Below are 13,902 nucleotides of genomic sequence, written 5' to 3'. Positions count from 1 at the left end.
AGCAAAAAGCTCAGATAAATCCGCAGAGATCACCTTACTTCTGCGGAAACACAAGGATAAGCCAATGCATGGAGTCTTCTTCAATAACATTGGAGACCTTGGCTTATCAAAGCGCCTGACGTTCGCTTTTCTCAGGTCGAGTGGGCTGAAGTCGGAAACTGAGGGGTTCATCATGGCTTGCCAGGATGATGTCTTCAACACCTAAGTCTACCGCAGTCGCGTGATTGGTATAGAGGTTACCGACACAAGGTGCAGGCCTCCCGCGAGGCGCCCGAGACCCTAATGCACTTGGTATTAGCATGTCCAGCATATGCGGTCTCGGCCTATATCCATCGACATAACGCGGCCCTAAGAGTGCTATATTACCGTCTACGGCACTCTTACGGTATTGACGAGACATCGGTGTTGCTCTACGCTCCCAGGGATATTGAATCCGTTGTGGGAAACGAGAAGTGCCGAATTTATCGAAACTATTCGTTCCTCACCCTCAGGCTCATGTAAGCTAATAAGCCTGATGTAGTCCTTCTCGACCACCAGAGCAAGACGATATTTGTCGTGTAGTTTTCAGCTCTTGGCGAGAAAAATATCGTCAGAAAAGAGGAGAAAAAACGGATAAAATATCGAGATTTTCTCTTCGAACTCCGCAGACTCTATCCAGATCACTCTGTCAAGATGGTTGTTCTGATTATTGGAGTCCTTGGTGGAATGATGCCCTCTCTACTCGCGAATCTTAAAATCATACCGGCTTGCCGCACTAAGGCGGAAATCTCAGCCGCACAGGTGCAGAAGGCTGTCATTCTTGGATCACTACACTTGCTCAGGGCACCTGACTCTCGGACCCAATGATCACTCACATCACGGTGTGGAGAGTGGTCATTGGTTGATAATGCTGGCGCAATTTCCCAAATGTATCGGGGCTTCGGGGGATAGGGCCTGACCATCGCATACTGTTTTTTTTTCTCACATGGTCTTTTACCTTAATTTAGTCTAATTATTAAATAAACAAAGAGAAATCCCATTTAACACCTCACGGTTGCGCATGGGTCATCTTATTTTATAACTTTTAAAACTAATTTTTGTTGAGAAGTGGTATGGAAAACAGTTGTAAATATATATATATATATATATATATATATATATATATATATATATATGTGGTATGTCATCGACATACCTCAGCCAGAGTTGATTTGGTCTCATGGACACCAGGAACTTTCCAGGTTTTTTAATCACTTGAATGAAATCCATCCACGCATTAAATTTACGAAAGAAGTTGAAGAAGGCAACCAGCTCGCATTTCTCGATGTACTGATTATGAAAAAGCCGGACGGAACATTAGTTCACACGGTATATCGAAAGCCAACACACACGAACAGGTACCTGAACGCAAATTCACACCACCACCCAAAACAAATTCACGCGGTGGCAAAAACACTCATTACACGTTCGAGGAGGCTGGCAGACAACGATCACAGACAACAAGAGTTGAACACCATCGAAACAACTCTACAAATGAATAACTACTCAGAAAGAAGTATAAAAGCGGCTGCCAAGACCACACGGAAACAACAAAAAACGCGAGATACACCGGTCATAACAACCACACTACCATATATTGCAGGAACAACAGATAAAATCAGCAGAATTCTTCACCGACATAACATATCAACTTCGTTCGTACCAGAACGGACAATAAGGTCCATGCTTCGTAATCCCAAGGATCAGATACCACTGGAATCACAAGGAGTGTATGAAGTACCATGCCATGATTGTGACAGGACTTACATCGGCCAGACCAACAGACGAATCAACATTCGCAAAGATGAACACAAACTAGCAGTGAAGGGAAAAGTCACCACGTCTTCTCTCGTCCAACACGTACTTCAAACAGGACATAACATCAATTTCGATAACACAAAAATGCTAGCAAGCAACGAAAACTTTTACTCACGAACAATCAGAGAGGCTATCGAAATTGAAAAACGACCTAATAATATGAACAAGAGGGATGATGCGCAAAGATTACCATCAACATGGAGATCCGTTTTATCGCTTCGCACGAGCAATCAGACGGCTCAACTCCAGAGGCAAAACTCGGTACATGACAATACAGGTACAATAACAGAGACAGGAGAGGCAGCTCAGGTAATAAGACCAAAACAGGTAGTCGAGCAAACACAGGTAGTGGCAGCAACGCAGGTAAAGGGAAACATCCATCCCTATAAAGTGAGACACAGAGTTCGAATTAATCAGTCTAGTTGAAAAAAAACAGACATCACCAGAAGATGGCAAATGAGACTTTGCCGAAACGTTGTGAAAATAATCCTTATGGGGAGAAAATACACAGAACACGGAGCGAAACCCGAGAAAACAGCTCATCATACTTTATCCGTGAGAATCTTCGAGTTAACATATATATATATATATATATATATATATATATATATATATATATATATATATATATATATATATATATATATATATATATATATATGACCCTGATCGAAGAACATGATTTTGCGAAATCATGACGTAAACCATTGCAAGGTATCCTACCTATCTCCACAATATTTGTTTCAGTGACGAATGTACATTTTTTTAAACGGCAATGTTTACAGACAAAATTGCCATTATTGGAGTGACACCACTCAGGTTTTCCGGGAAACACATACCCAATATTCAGAAAAAATTAACGTTTGAATATTGTATTGCAACAAGATTTGCATTGGCCGTCCTACAGAATGGCCAGCCCGTTCGCCAGATTTGACACCTTTGGACTTTTTTATGGGGATATTTGAAGCAAAAGGTGTACAAATCCGAATCTGCTTCAATATTGGATATACGGCAAAGAATAATAAATATTTGTAGAGATATTGACATTACTGTGATCGAAAATATTCGGATAGACTGTTTATATATCAAGAAGTTCTAGGCAACCATTTCGAGCATCTTCTGAACTGAACTCAAGCTTATTACCTCATATTATGTAGTTGAATGTCAATGTATTCAGGCAATTATTAAAAGTTCCGCATTTTGTAGTAGTTAAAGATAAAGATAATTTTCATTCATATGAGGTGATTCCTCATCGAAAAAAAAAAATAGGATCTTCCATATAAAGAAACTTCATTGGAGCATCCGTTGTTAACATACAGCCCCTTAAAGGAGGTACATAAAATTTGTATAACAATTTTTTTCACAAGCACTGAAAAAGTTACAATATTGAAATTAACCTGACATTTTGTACTACTAAAAAGACACTTAGCCAGTAATTTATTTGGTTTACCCCATGGTTGTAAGGGGTGGAAAACGCAACTCCTAAAAATTATTTCCAATGTAACTTTTTGTTTTATTATTTGTTTACCATTAAAAAATTCATTTCCGATAGTCTGTTTCATTCTAAACAAAAAATGTCTCTTGGGTTTTTTGCCCAAAATAAACCAGTGCACAGCAAAAAATTATTTTACGAACAACTACAGAGATACATCGTCATAAATGCGAACTGGATTTATTATTATTTTGTAGTTAGTACCTGCATTAAACGATTAAAGGGTAATAAACAAAACTAATTATTTATTAATAACAAAACACACAACATGTAGAAATCATAGTAAATGTTCAATATGTCTACCTTCAGACATTACGCATGCGTCTAGACGTCGGCGCATTGAGTCACGTATTCGCTCAAATATTCCTGGAGTCTCTCTGATTACCCTGCACGCATCGATGATGCGGTTTCTTCAGTCCTCTACATCGCGAACAGGAGTACGATAAACCAAGTGCTGTAAATGGCACCAAATAGAGAAATCGAGAGGGCCAGTTCTGTGGTCCTCGACCAATCCACTGATTTGCATATATTTCAGTTGAATGCTGTAGAATCCTGCACTGACACCTGTCGGATATAATCCAACGCCCTTCGTGGTATTAGCCAGGGGAGTAGTTGTTTTCTGATAGGTGTCAGTCCATTAACCTACTGTGTAGGGTGTTGAGACTGGCCTGAACGAATTGTTCCTTTAGATGATTTGGTTCAGAAACAATAGTTCGGCCTCCTCAATCAAAACTATCTTACGTTAAAGACACTTCACACACTCTAGCAAGAGGTGAGAGGAAAGTACACACATATCCTGCTCTGTTGGCGCACGCGACTGGCGTATTTCGTTTTCAGTTTTCAGCGTTTCCAAACCACCAGTCGGTGTTTGCCGTCATCGCAGTAAGCCGTAAGCCTGCGGGTGTTGCGGTTTGAAGAATTCAAAACGTGCTCGGTCGCGTCTCGAACCAATATGTTGGTGACGTCAGGTTTTTGTCCAAGCTAAAAGGTTCTTTTTCACGAAACCATTGTTTTGATAGGTATTTTATTAGTTCAGTGACAAAGGGTCACTGCTTATTCAAAAAAAGCTTCTGGTCAGATTGTCAAATATTTCGGTATGTGTTGTTTTTGTTGATAAATATCACGTACACCTTGTCAATTCAATGAATTGAAGAAAAAATTCTCAGTATATTTTCATTTGACCAATATTAACCCTGAATGATGCAGTATTCATTGTTTAGTAGTGTGTGTCAAAATAACTTTTTTTGCAAAATGAGATTTGAATTTACTCAAATAGTCGTTTTTTGGAATTCCTTTGAACATGTCTGAAGACTATATCTGAAAGAGATATATACGTATGAAAATAGAATTTTAATTTCATTTCGAAATTTGGTTTCAAGAACTATTCAAATTTGGCGCATTTTTCCATAAATATTTTTTCTACAAATGTTATTGATAACTGCTATGTTATGGTTGCTGTATGTTTCAATAGCGTCATTTTGTGACACCAGTGCTGAAAATTGTATTTCGATGTAGAAATTTCATTTTCACTTACATTTTCGTAAAATTACTTAATAAGCATCTAAAATATAAAAATCACGAAATTTAATTACTCTGATAAGGCGCATAACAAAGCTTACGTATTACAATTTTTGGATATTTGTTCTATAATAAAATATAGACTAATTTTACGTAGAAATCGCTTTTTAAATATTTGCAATCCATTACAATATCTGAAGGAGTAAAAAAATATAAATTTAACGTTCATAAAAAATATATTGTTCAACCGATTGGAATAATTTTGTTATAGATTGACATTCGAGAAGTCTACTAGAATACTGAATTTCATAGACAACTCTTAATTTTCAGGACTGAGTTTTATCATTTAAAAAAATGTAAAAAGTATTTGTGATATTTTTTGAAATCTGAACGCACAACTATATTTGTGTATTTTTGAAATGATAAGATAAGATATTTATTCGCCTTCAAAATTTTTTACAGAAAACAGTGTGTTACATTAGTCACACAACATTTTTTTGTTTAGGTACGTCACACTATTGTAAAGAGTATATAGGTATTCTCAAACTGAAAAAATATATAATAACAAAAAATATGTTAATCAAAAATCAGATATTTACATATATAATACCAGTCATACTTATACATATATGAACAGTTTTAACTTTAGAGGCACACAGATGGAAAACACTGAAACATTAATCGCAAAATATGTAGTCCACACTCTTGACAAACAAAAATAAAAGTATTTAGACCCATGAATGAAGAAAAATTTCATTTATATCATATAGTGGTTTTAGTAGCAATGATTATTTTTGTTGGTATTTTAATTTTTCAGTTGTGTAATACTTTCATTCCACTGGTATTTGGTTGCAAATATTCAGTTTGTATTTTTGTTTTTTCGTTATTTTCTTTTGGCGTCCTATATTGATTTTTATTTCGTGTATCATGTCAATTAAGATCTCTTCCCGAAATATATTTATCTTTATTTTGATGTATCCACAGAATTGCCTCCATTATATACATATATATATATATATATATATATATATATATATATATATATATATATATATATATATATATATATACAAGATTTTCATTTCAATAAAAATTGTCTTGGCGTGTGTTTCGTTGCCCAAATTGGCCATTGTTCTCATAATTTTTATTTGGCTCACCAATAGTTGACGACAAGTCGGGCTTGTTTCCCGCAATAGAACACCATATACAAGATGGCAATGTAGCATGCCATAGTGAACAGTCTTCAATATTTCGCTAGATAGTACTTCCCTGATATTTCTCAAAACAAATAGAGCCTTGGATAGCTTTTTTGAGTTTCATTTATATGTACTTTTGAATTCAGTTGAGCATCAACATGAAAACCCAGTAGCTTAATTGTTGTTTCATCGTCGAGCGCTTGCCGATTTTTTGTGAAAGTGATGTTCTTTGTTTTATTTTTGTTTAGGGACATAACGTTTGAATTATTTGAAAAGATTTCCATTTTTAATAATGTTTCCTATGACTTACGTTCTATCACGCTTGAGTTTTTATCCTGTAACAAAAGGGTAGATTCGTCTGCATACATAGAAACATCAGCAGTATCAGTAAATGTTGGTTAGTAATTTATGTAAATGATGAACAATAGGGGACTTAGCACTGAGCCCTAAGGCACCCCATGTTTGACTTATATAGTTTTTAATGTCTTATTATTTAGTGATACAACTGCTGTCTGTCTTTTAGGTATGACTCGATGAGATCTAATGCTGTTCCGCGTATTCCCTAACTGGGTACAGCATTTAGCAGGTGCAGTGTCCAGTTATGTTCATCATTGTTCAGAATTTCATCGGATTTTATTCATCACTTAAAAAGTTACGAGTGAAGAAATTAAAAAAAGTCTTTCAATATGTCTTATAACTTTTTTATGATGAACAAATTCCTATGGAATTCTGGACAGCTTTAATCCTAAACTATATATATATATATATATATATATATATATATATATATATATATATATATATATATATATATATATATATATATATATATATATATATATATATATATATATATATATATATATATATATATATATATATATATATATATATATATGTATATATATATATATATTCTGTGGATACATCAAAATAAAGATAAATATATTTCGGGAAGAGATCTTCATACATAGAAACATCAGCAGTATCAATAAATGTTGGTTAGTCATTTATATAAGTGATGAACAATAGGGGACTTAGCACTGAGCCCTGAGGCACCTCATGTTTGACGTCTATAGTTTTTGATGTCTTATCATTTAGTGATACATACTGCTGTCTGTCTTTTAGGTATGACTCGATGAGATCTAATGCTGTTCCGCGTATTCCCTAACTGGGTACAGCATTTAGCAGGTGCAGTGTCCAGTTATGTTCATCATTGTTCAGAATTTCATCGGATTTTATTCATCACTTGAAAAGTTACGAGTGAAGAAATTAAAAAAAGTCTTTCAATATGTCTTATAACTTTTTTATGATGAACAAATTCCTATGAAATTCTGGACAGCTTTAATCCTAAACTATATATATATATATATATATATATATATATATATATATATATATATATATTCTGTGGATACATCAAAATAAAGATAAATATATTTCGGGAAGAGATCTTCATACATAGAAACATCAGCAGTATCAATAAATGTTGGTTAGTCATTTATATAAGTGATGAACAATAGGGGACTTAGCACTGAGCCCTGAGGCACCTCATGTTTGACGTCTATAGTTTTTGATGTCTTATTATTTAGTGATACATACTGCTGTCTGTCTTTTAGGTATGACTCGATGAGATCTAATGCTGTTCCGCGTATTCCCTAACTGAGTACAGCATTTAGCAGGTGCAGTGTCCAGTTATGTTCATCATTGTTCAGAATTTCATCGGATTTTATTCATCACTTGAAAAGTTACGAGTGAAGAAATTAAAAAAAGTCTTTCAATATGTCCTATAACTTTTTATGATGAACAAATTCCTATGAAATTCTGGACAGCTATGATCCTAAACTTGTTGAATTCAGAGAAGTAGATCTCAGAGACCCTAGACGAGTATTTTTGTGAAATTTTCATTTAATCGTGTTCAATAGTCTTTCCATTCACAAAATTTTACTATTCATTTAAAAATAGTGTGAATTTCGGCAATTTCACTCCATTACTACTTCATTTCAGCATAAATTCATCTGACACTGCAAAATCATAGTGTGTTTGAAAATAAGTACTACATGGGCTGAAAAGTCTCGGGTCTAACACATAGATGGCGCTACTAGTTTTATTGCATCCACCGCTTTTTCAGTTAGTACTAACCATCAAAAGAAAGCTGTTGAAATTTCATGATGTTCTACTGTGAGTTATTGTGCTAAGAGTGAATTTTGAAACAGCTCAATATCAACAAGGCGTCTGTTTGGTCCTGATGAAGTGCCCGCTATCGTATTCGAAAAGTGCGCAAATGAACTCGCACCAGTATTTTGCAGACTTTTCAATCTGTCTTACAAGGAAGGGGTGTTTCGTCTTGTTGGAAGATGGCTCGCGTTCAGCCTATTCCCAAAAAGGACAAAAAATTCTTCCAAATAACCATAGATGAGTCGCTTTGCTATTGGTGATATCGAAAATCATGGAGAAAGAAACCATATCCTCAAATATTTGGAATACTTCAACATCTTGTGCGATCATCAATATGACTTTCGGAAATAAAGATCATCAGGTGATCTTCTATCGTACATCACCCATATTTGGAATAACGCAATCGAGAAACATGGAGAGTCAAGAGCTGTTATTCTCAATATTTCTAAAGCCTTCAACTGTATGTGACATGATGGTTTGCTGGTCAAACTTCGATGGTATGGCTTGTCTATTGCTCTTCATCTTTCTGAGAGAACTTTCCTTGCAAGTGGCCGTCGATGGATACCTCTCGAATACTTTTACCATCAACGCTGGTGTTCCCCAGGGATCCATATTTGCTCCAACCCTCTTTTTATTGTATTTCAACGAAAAAAAAAACAGGAATTCAATATATTGCTTTACTGATGACAGCACACTTATCATCACATTTGAATTCCAGGACATCGTCTGCGGATGCACATCTTCACCGGCAGCAGGACGTTGAATATCTTAATTAGGATCTGGAAGTAATTTAGAATTGGCGTGAAAGTAACCAGGTTCATTTCAGTGTCACAAAAACCCGGCGTCTGTTCTCTACAAAAAGATAAATGTCTCAGAACCGGATACATTAATGTCAGGTCAGACAATTCCACTTTCTGCTTCGATAAGTTTGTTGGGGTTAAAATGGACACCAATATGTCTTGACACAATCATGTCGCTGGAATAGCAAAGGCTGCTTCTCAAAAGCTTGGAACACTGTTCCGAACCAGAAAAATTCATACATCTCAACAACTTTTATTGATGCTTTATAAAGCTCAGATCAGACCTTTTTTATAGTATTGTTCTCATATATGAAGCTCTGCCTCTAAGCATACCCTGAAGCTGCTCGATTCCATCCAGAAAATAGCCATCCGCCTGATTGGAGACGCGAATATCACGTGCAACTTTGATTGTCTGGAACATCGAAAAAAGGTTGGAGATGTGTCTCTCTTGTATAGATACTTCAACGGGAAGTGTTCAAGAGACTTGCAACAGTTGATTCTACCAAGAGCGGTACATATCAGAAATACGCGACGGACTGTGACTGCTCATCGTTTTGAGGTTCAACTCAGTACTCCTCGAACTTCACTTTTTGAGAATTCTTTCATTTGGAGAACTGCGTTTATGTGAAACAAACTTTCTGAGAACGTTTTTTTTTCAAATGTTTTCAATTTCCAGAAATTCAAATCCAATGTGATTCACTACTTTCGCACAGGTACCGCTCTAAGAGCGCTTCAAAGATTTTCCCGTAGTGCTTGTGTTTTGTCTTAATTAAACTACTTCACAATTTCCTGTTTTAATTTTATATTGCAAAGAAACAACTGCATATGGTAGAGAAAAAAATTGTTTCATCAAGACAACGTACCGTGTTACATGTCAATGAAAACAATGGCAAAACTACATGATTATTACTTTTAATTGCTTCCACAGCCACCGTATTCATGAGATTTGGTTCCCAGCGATGACTGGCTGTTCGCAAACCTCAGAAAAATTTTCACTGGCAAGAAATTTTGCTCGAATGAAGAAGATACTGCTGAAATTGTGAGGCAAAAGATAAATCGTTCAACAAAAGTCGTATAGAAATGTTATTGCGACGCTGGAATGATTATGTGGCTCTTGATTGATGAATAAAGCCAATTTTGAACAAAAAAAAACGTGTTTTTTTTTCATAGGCCCGGGACTTTCCGGCTCATGTGTTATCTCACAGATTACTGTTCAAGGGATGCGAATGTCGGAGTGTTGATAAATGGATCACTTTCTGCCTGTACTGTGGAGTGATATCTAGGGCATAATTTGACGGATCCGTGATCAACTCGAATCCCCTCTGTAACTTTTTATTTTTTTAAATTGAATTCATCATTATACATTTCTCATGATATTTTCGAAACGTAGTTCAATTTGGCTTGCTTAGTTTTTAAAATTTCGTAGCACAACTTCATATTTATAAAATGAAATTATAATGACGCAGCTTTTTTATTTTTCAAACTATTGAATAAGCAAAGAACACCGTGAAGCACATTTGATATTTCAAAGGTACCTTTCGAAACCTTCAAAATTTTCAAAACATTTTTGATTGTCTCTGAGTCATGATGCATTCCACAGATACAGTCAAAATATTTACAGAAACATATTTCGAAAGAGACAGGATGCAGGAATTGGTATACATGAACATTTTGACATCAAGCGAGATTTTCTTTAAACAGTTTACAAAACACTTAAACATTATTTGAAGACGTTTTCATGTATTTGCATTAAGTATCGGCTAGTTCCATAACATCAATTTATAGATATAGAATTACTTAGAACGTAATATCCGAGTGGTTCAATATCTATCTAAAAATTTCAGACGGACTGCTTCTTCCTTTCATTATTATTTGTAAACCGATTAATAAATACTTTTCTCCCTTCCTCAAATAAAATTTTTAATTTATATGGAAAAACAACTTCTCCATAAATTAAGAAAGTTTGAACTTACAGGGATATCGTTAGTTAACCATTCAAATTTTCATATATTTTTCTTCATTATAACATATTCAAATTATGGGTCAGATTATCTGAATGGGCCATATAGAGTGTCATCCCCAAAGTATGCACCATATGGGAAACTTATTTATTAAGGGTTTTTCGACAAAAAGTTATTCCTGATGAAAGTTTGTGCACCCCCTAAAACTAAACATGCACCATCAAAATTCAGTACAAGTCACATAATATACACATATAGTATTCTTTTTTTGAAAAATTTCGGGGAATGTTATTTAGAAAAGTTGTTCAGCATTGAAAAATACATCTAGATTTGAAGTCATGGCCATCTAAGTGAAGTTTTATTTTTTTACCCATTTTTTAAAAATTTGGAATACGAAAAAAAATTTTGCTAAAACGATAAATAGACAGCATTCTGTATACGACTGTTCATTTTGGAAGCCAGTAATATTACAAATTACACAACTATGGTGTTAACCACGGTCAATTGTTTTGAAAAGTAAATTAATTTTCGAAGTTTTTGGGCAAAGTTATTTTTATTTTTTGTTAACACCAATATTCACTAAAAATTATACAGTATTGTAACAAGAACTTAATATTCAATAATATCAAATAACAAAACATCAAAATAAAATACGTATTTCGGAACAAACTTATTGATTTTCTGGAGATTGTCATGTCCAAAATAATTCTCCAAAATAATCCCCAGAAAATCAATGAGTTTGTTCCAAAATACCTATTTTATTTCGATGTTTTTTGATTTGATATTATTGAATATTAAGTTTTTGTTACAATACTGTTTTGAATAATTTTCGGTGATAACAAAAAATATAACTTTGCACAAAAAACTTTAAAAATTAATTTACGTTTCAAAAAAATTTACCGTGGTTAACACAATAGCTGTGTATTTTGTAATATTATATTTGAAATGAATCGTCGTATACAGGATGCTGTCTATTTATTGGTTTAGCAAAAAATTTTTTTTCGTAGTCCCCATTAAAAAATATAGGTAAAAAATGAAATTTCTCTTAGATGGCCATGACTTCAAATCAATATGTAGTTTTCAATACTGAACAATTTTTCTAAATAACATTTCCCGAGATTATTCAAAATAAGAGTACTTTACTCTTGTCACAAAATCAAAAATTTGAACGCTCCTCGTATATTACTTGTGTTGTACGGTATTTTGTTGATATTGGATGCACAAACTTTTATTTGGAATAACTTTTTATTGAAAAACCCTTAATAAGTAAGTTAACCATATGGTGCAACTTTGGGAATGACACTGCACAATTGAATCAACCATTTTCCTGATTTTCTTTCATTTTATCATATGGAATATATCGAAATATCCAAATCGTATTTATTCATGATACTTTTTAATGAAAATGATAACAGTTTTACAAAAACGCAACACGTGTTTCGCCATACAATGACTTCTTCGGGCGTGTCTTTACTGACACCCAGGGAATTCAATGTATTTGGGGAGGTTTATTAGTTATCAGAATGCCATGGAATCGAAAGGCTTTGGAATATCCATTTTGAAATGAAAATCACCAATTTTATCCACAAATGTTACTGCGTTTGAATAGAAATCCACATAATGATTTTTCCAAATGGTCAGTAGCACTTCTTATGGATTCAACTGAAAATGTACCAATGGATGAAGTTTCGGGAACCAACTCGGTTCCTTCGGTTATACCTTTCTAAATATAATATTATATAATTTTCGAATAAATGATTCCTACCAATCTGAACAATAGAAGCTTAAACATTTTTGCACGATATAAAAAGAGAAGAACCTAGGGCAGTGCCTTGTGGAACAACAACCTAACCTAACCTAACCACTTGTTTTGTGTTAGATAGATAGCTTTCAAACCAATTCAATGCAGTATGGATTATTTCGAAAAGCTGTAATTTCAACAGTAATTTTCTCCTAACAATTTTTTTTAAAGCTCGCTTTGAACCATAAAAATAATTCATTACCCATTAATGTACCTGTTAAGATGTAAGGTATTACATTAATTCAGTCACTAAAATGGTCCTATCATTTTGACATTTTTGCGAAAAATCTGGCATGTCAACTCATGATCTCTAATTTTTTCTCGTGCATAGCCATCTGATATGGAATTTTACTTTGATGCAATTGTGGCCATTCTAGGATTTTTGTAATGTGTCGTGCTATCAAAATCATTGATTGATTAGGAATTATAGTTCCTTCGATATTTATTTTTTTGGACCTGTTAGAGATCCATTAAAATTAGCACACTTTTCCAAAGAATAATTCAAATCACAACCATGATACCAGATATGGAGACTCCCTATCAAATAACCGGCTGAGACTAGAAATTTTGACACAAAATTTGTTTGATTTGAATATTTCCTCAAAAGTTTCGCTTAGCTGCCAAAATAGGCCTCTGAGAGTTTGATCCCTCAATATTAATATAGAGGTTGTCCGCATTACACTTTTTAATTTTCTATAAGAAAAACAAGATTTTTTTTTCTTCTGAGTTGCATAAGTGAAGAACGATGAATCAATCATACTGCATTTTCTCAATTTTTTTTGTAGAGAATTGAACGCTCTACAAAAACGGTCTGATGTCATTTTCCGATGAATCAACTCAGTCAAAAGTTATTCGAGGTCAAAGTTGAATTCATTCTCAATTCAGCCATTTTCTTCATTCTGAAATCTTCAACTGTTTTGGCCGTATCAGTTTTTTTAATGCGATTATTGAAGTATACAGGCAACATTCATGATGAGAAGTGTTAAGATAATTTTTTCGGTTTTTATTGGATTACTTCGAAAATGACTCACTAATAACAAGAGACTATGTATAAATGTGTTTAGAACAAGTCATACACTACAGAGCCTTTCAGGGAATGCATAAGATAAAGTCGAGAATT

General features: G+C 34.2%; 1 protein-coding gene across 3 annotated transcripts in view; it reads left to right on the top strand.

Moving 5' to 3' along the window:
* Positions 1–13,902, top strand: part of LOC111508803 (cytochrome b5 reductase 4) — a 314,862-nt gene that overhangs the window by 46,367 nt on the left and 254,593 nt on the right. The window lies entirely within an intron of this gene.

This window comes from Leptinotarsa decemlineata, unplaced genomic scaffold, assembly GCF_025532065.1.
Source record: "Leptinotarsa decemlineata unplaced genomic scaffold, Ldec_3_MD MMD2_P_RNA_scaffold_2, whole genome shotgun sequence".
Lineage (NCBI taxonomy): Eukaryota > Metazoa > Arthropoda > Insecta > Coleoptera > Chrysomelidae > Leptinotarsa > Leptinotarsa decemlineata.
The sequence above is the reverse complement of the archived record's forward strand: the minus strand, read 5'-3'. Positions and strand labels throughout refer to the sequence as shown.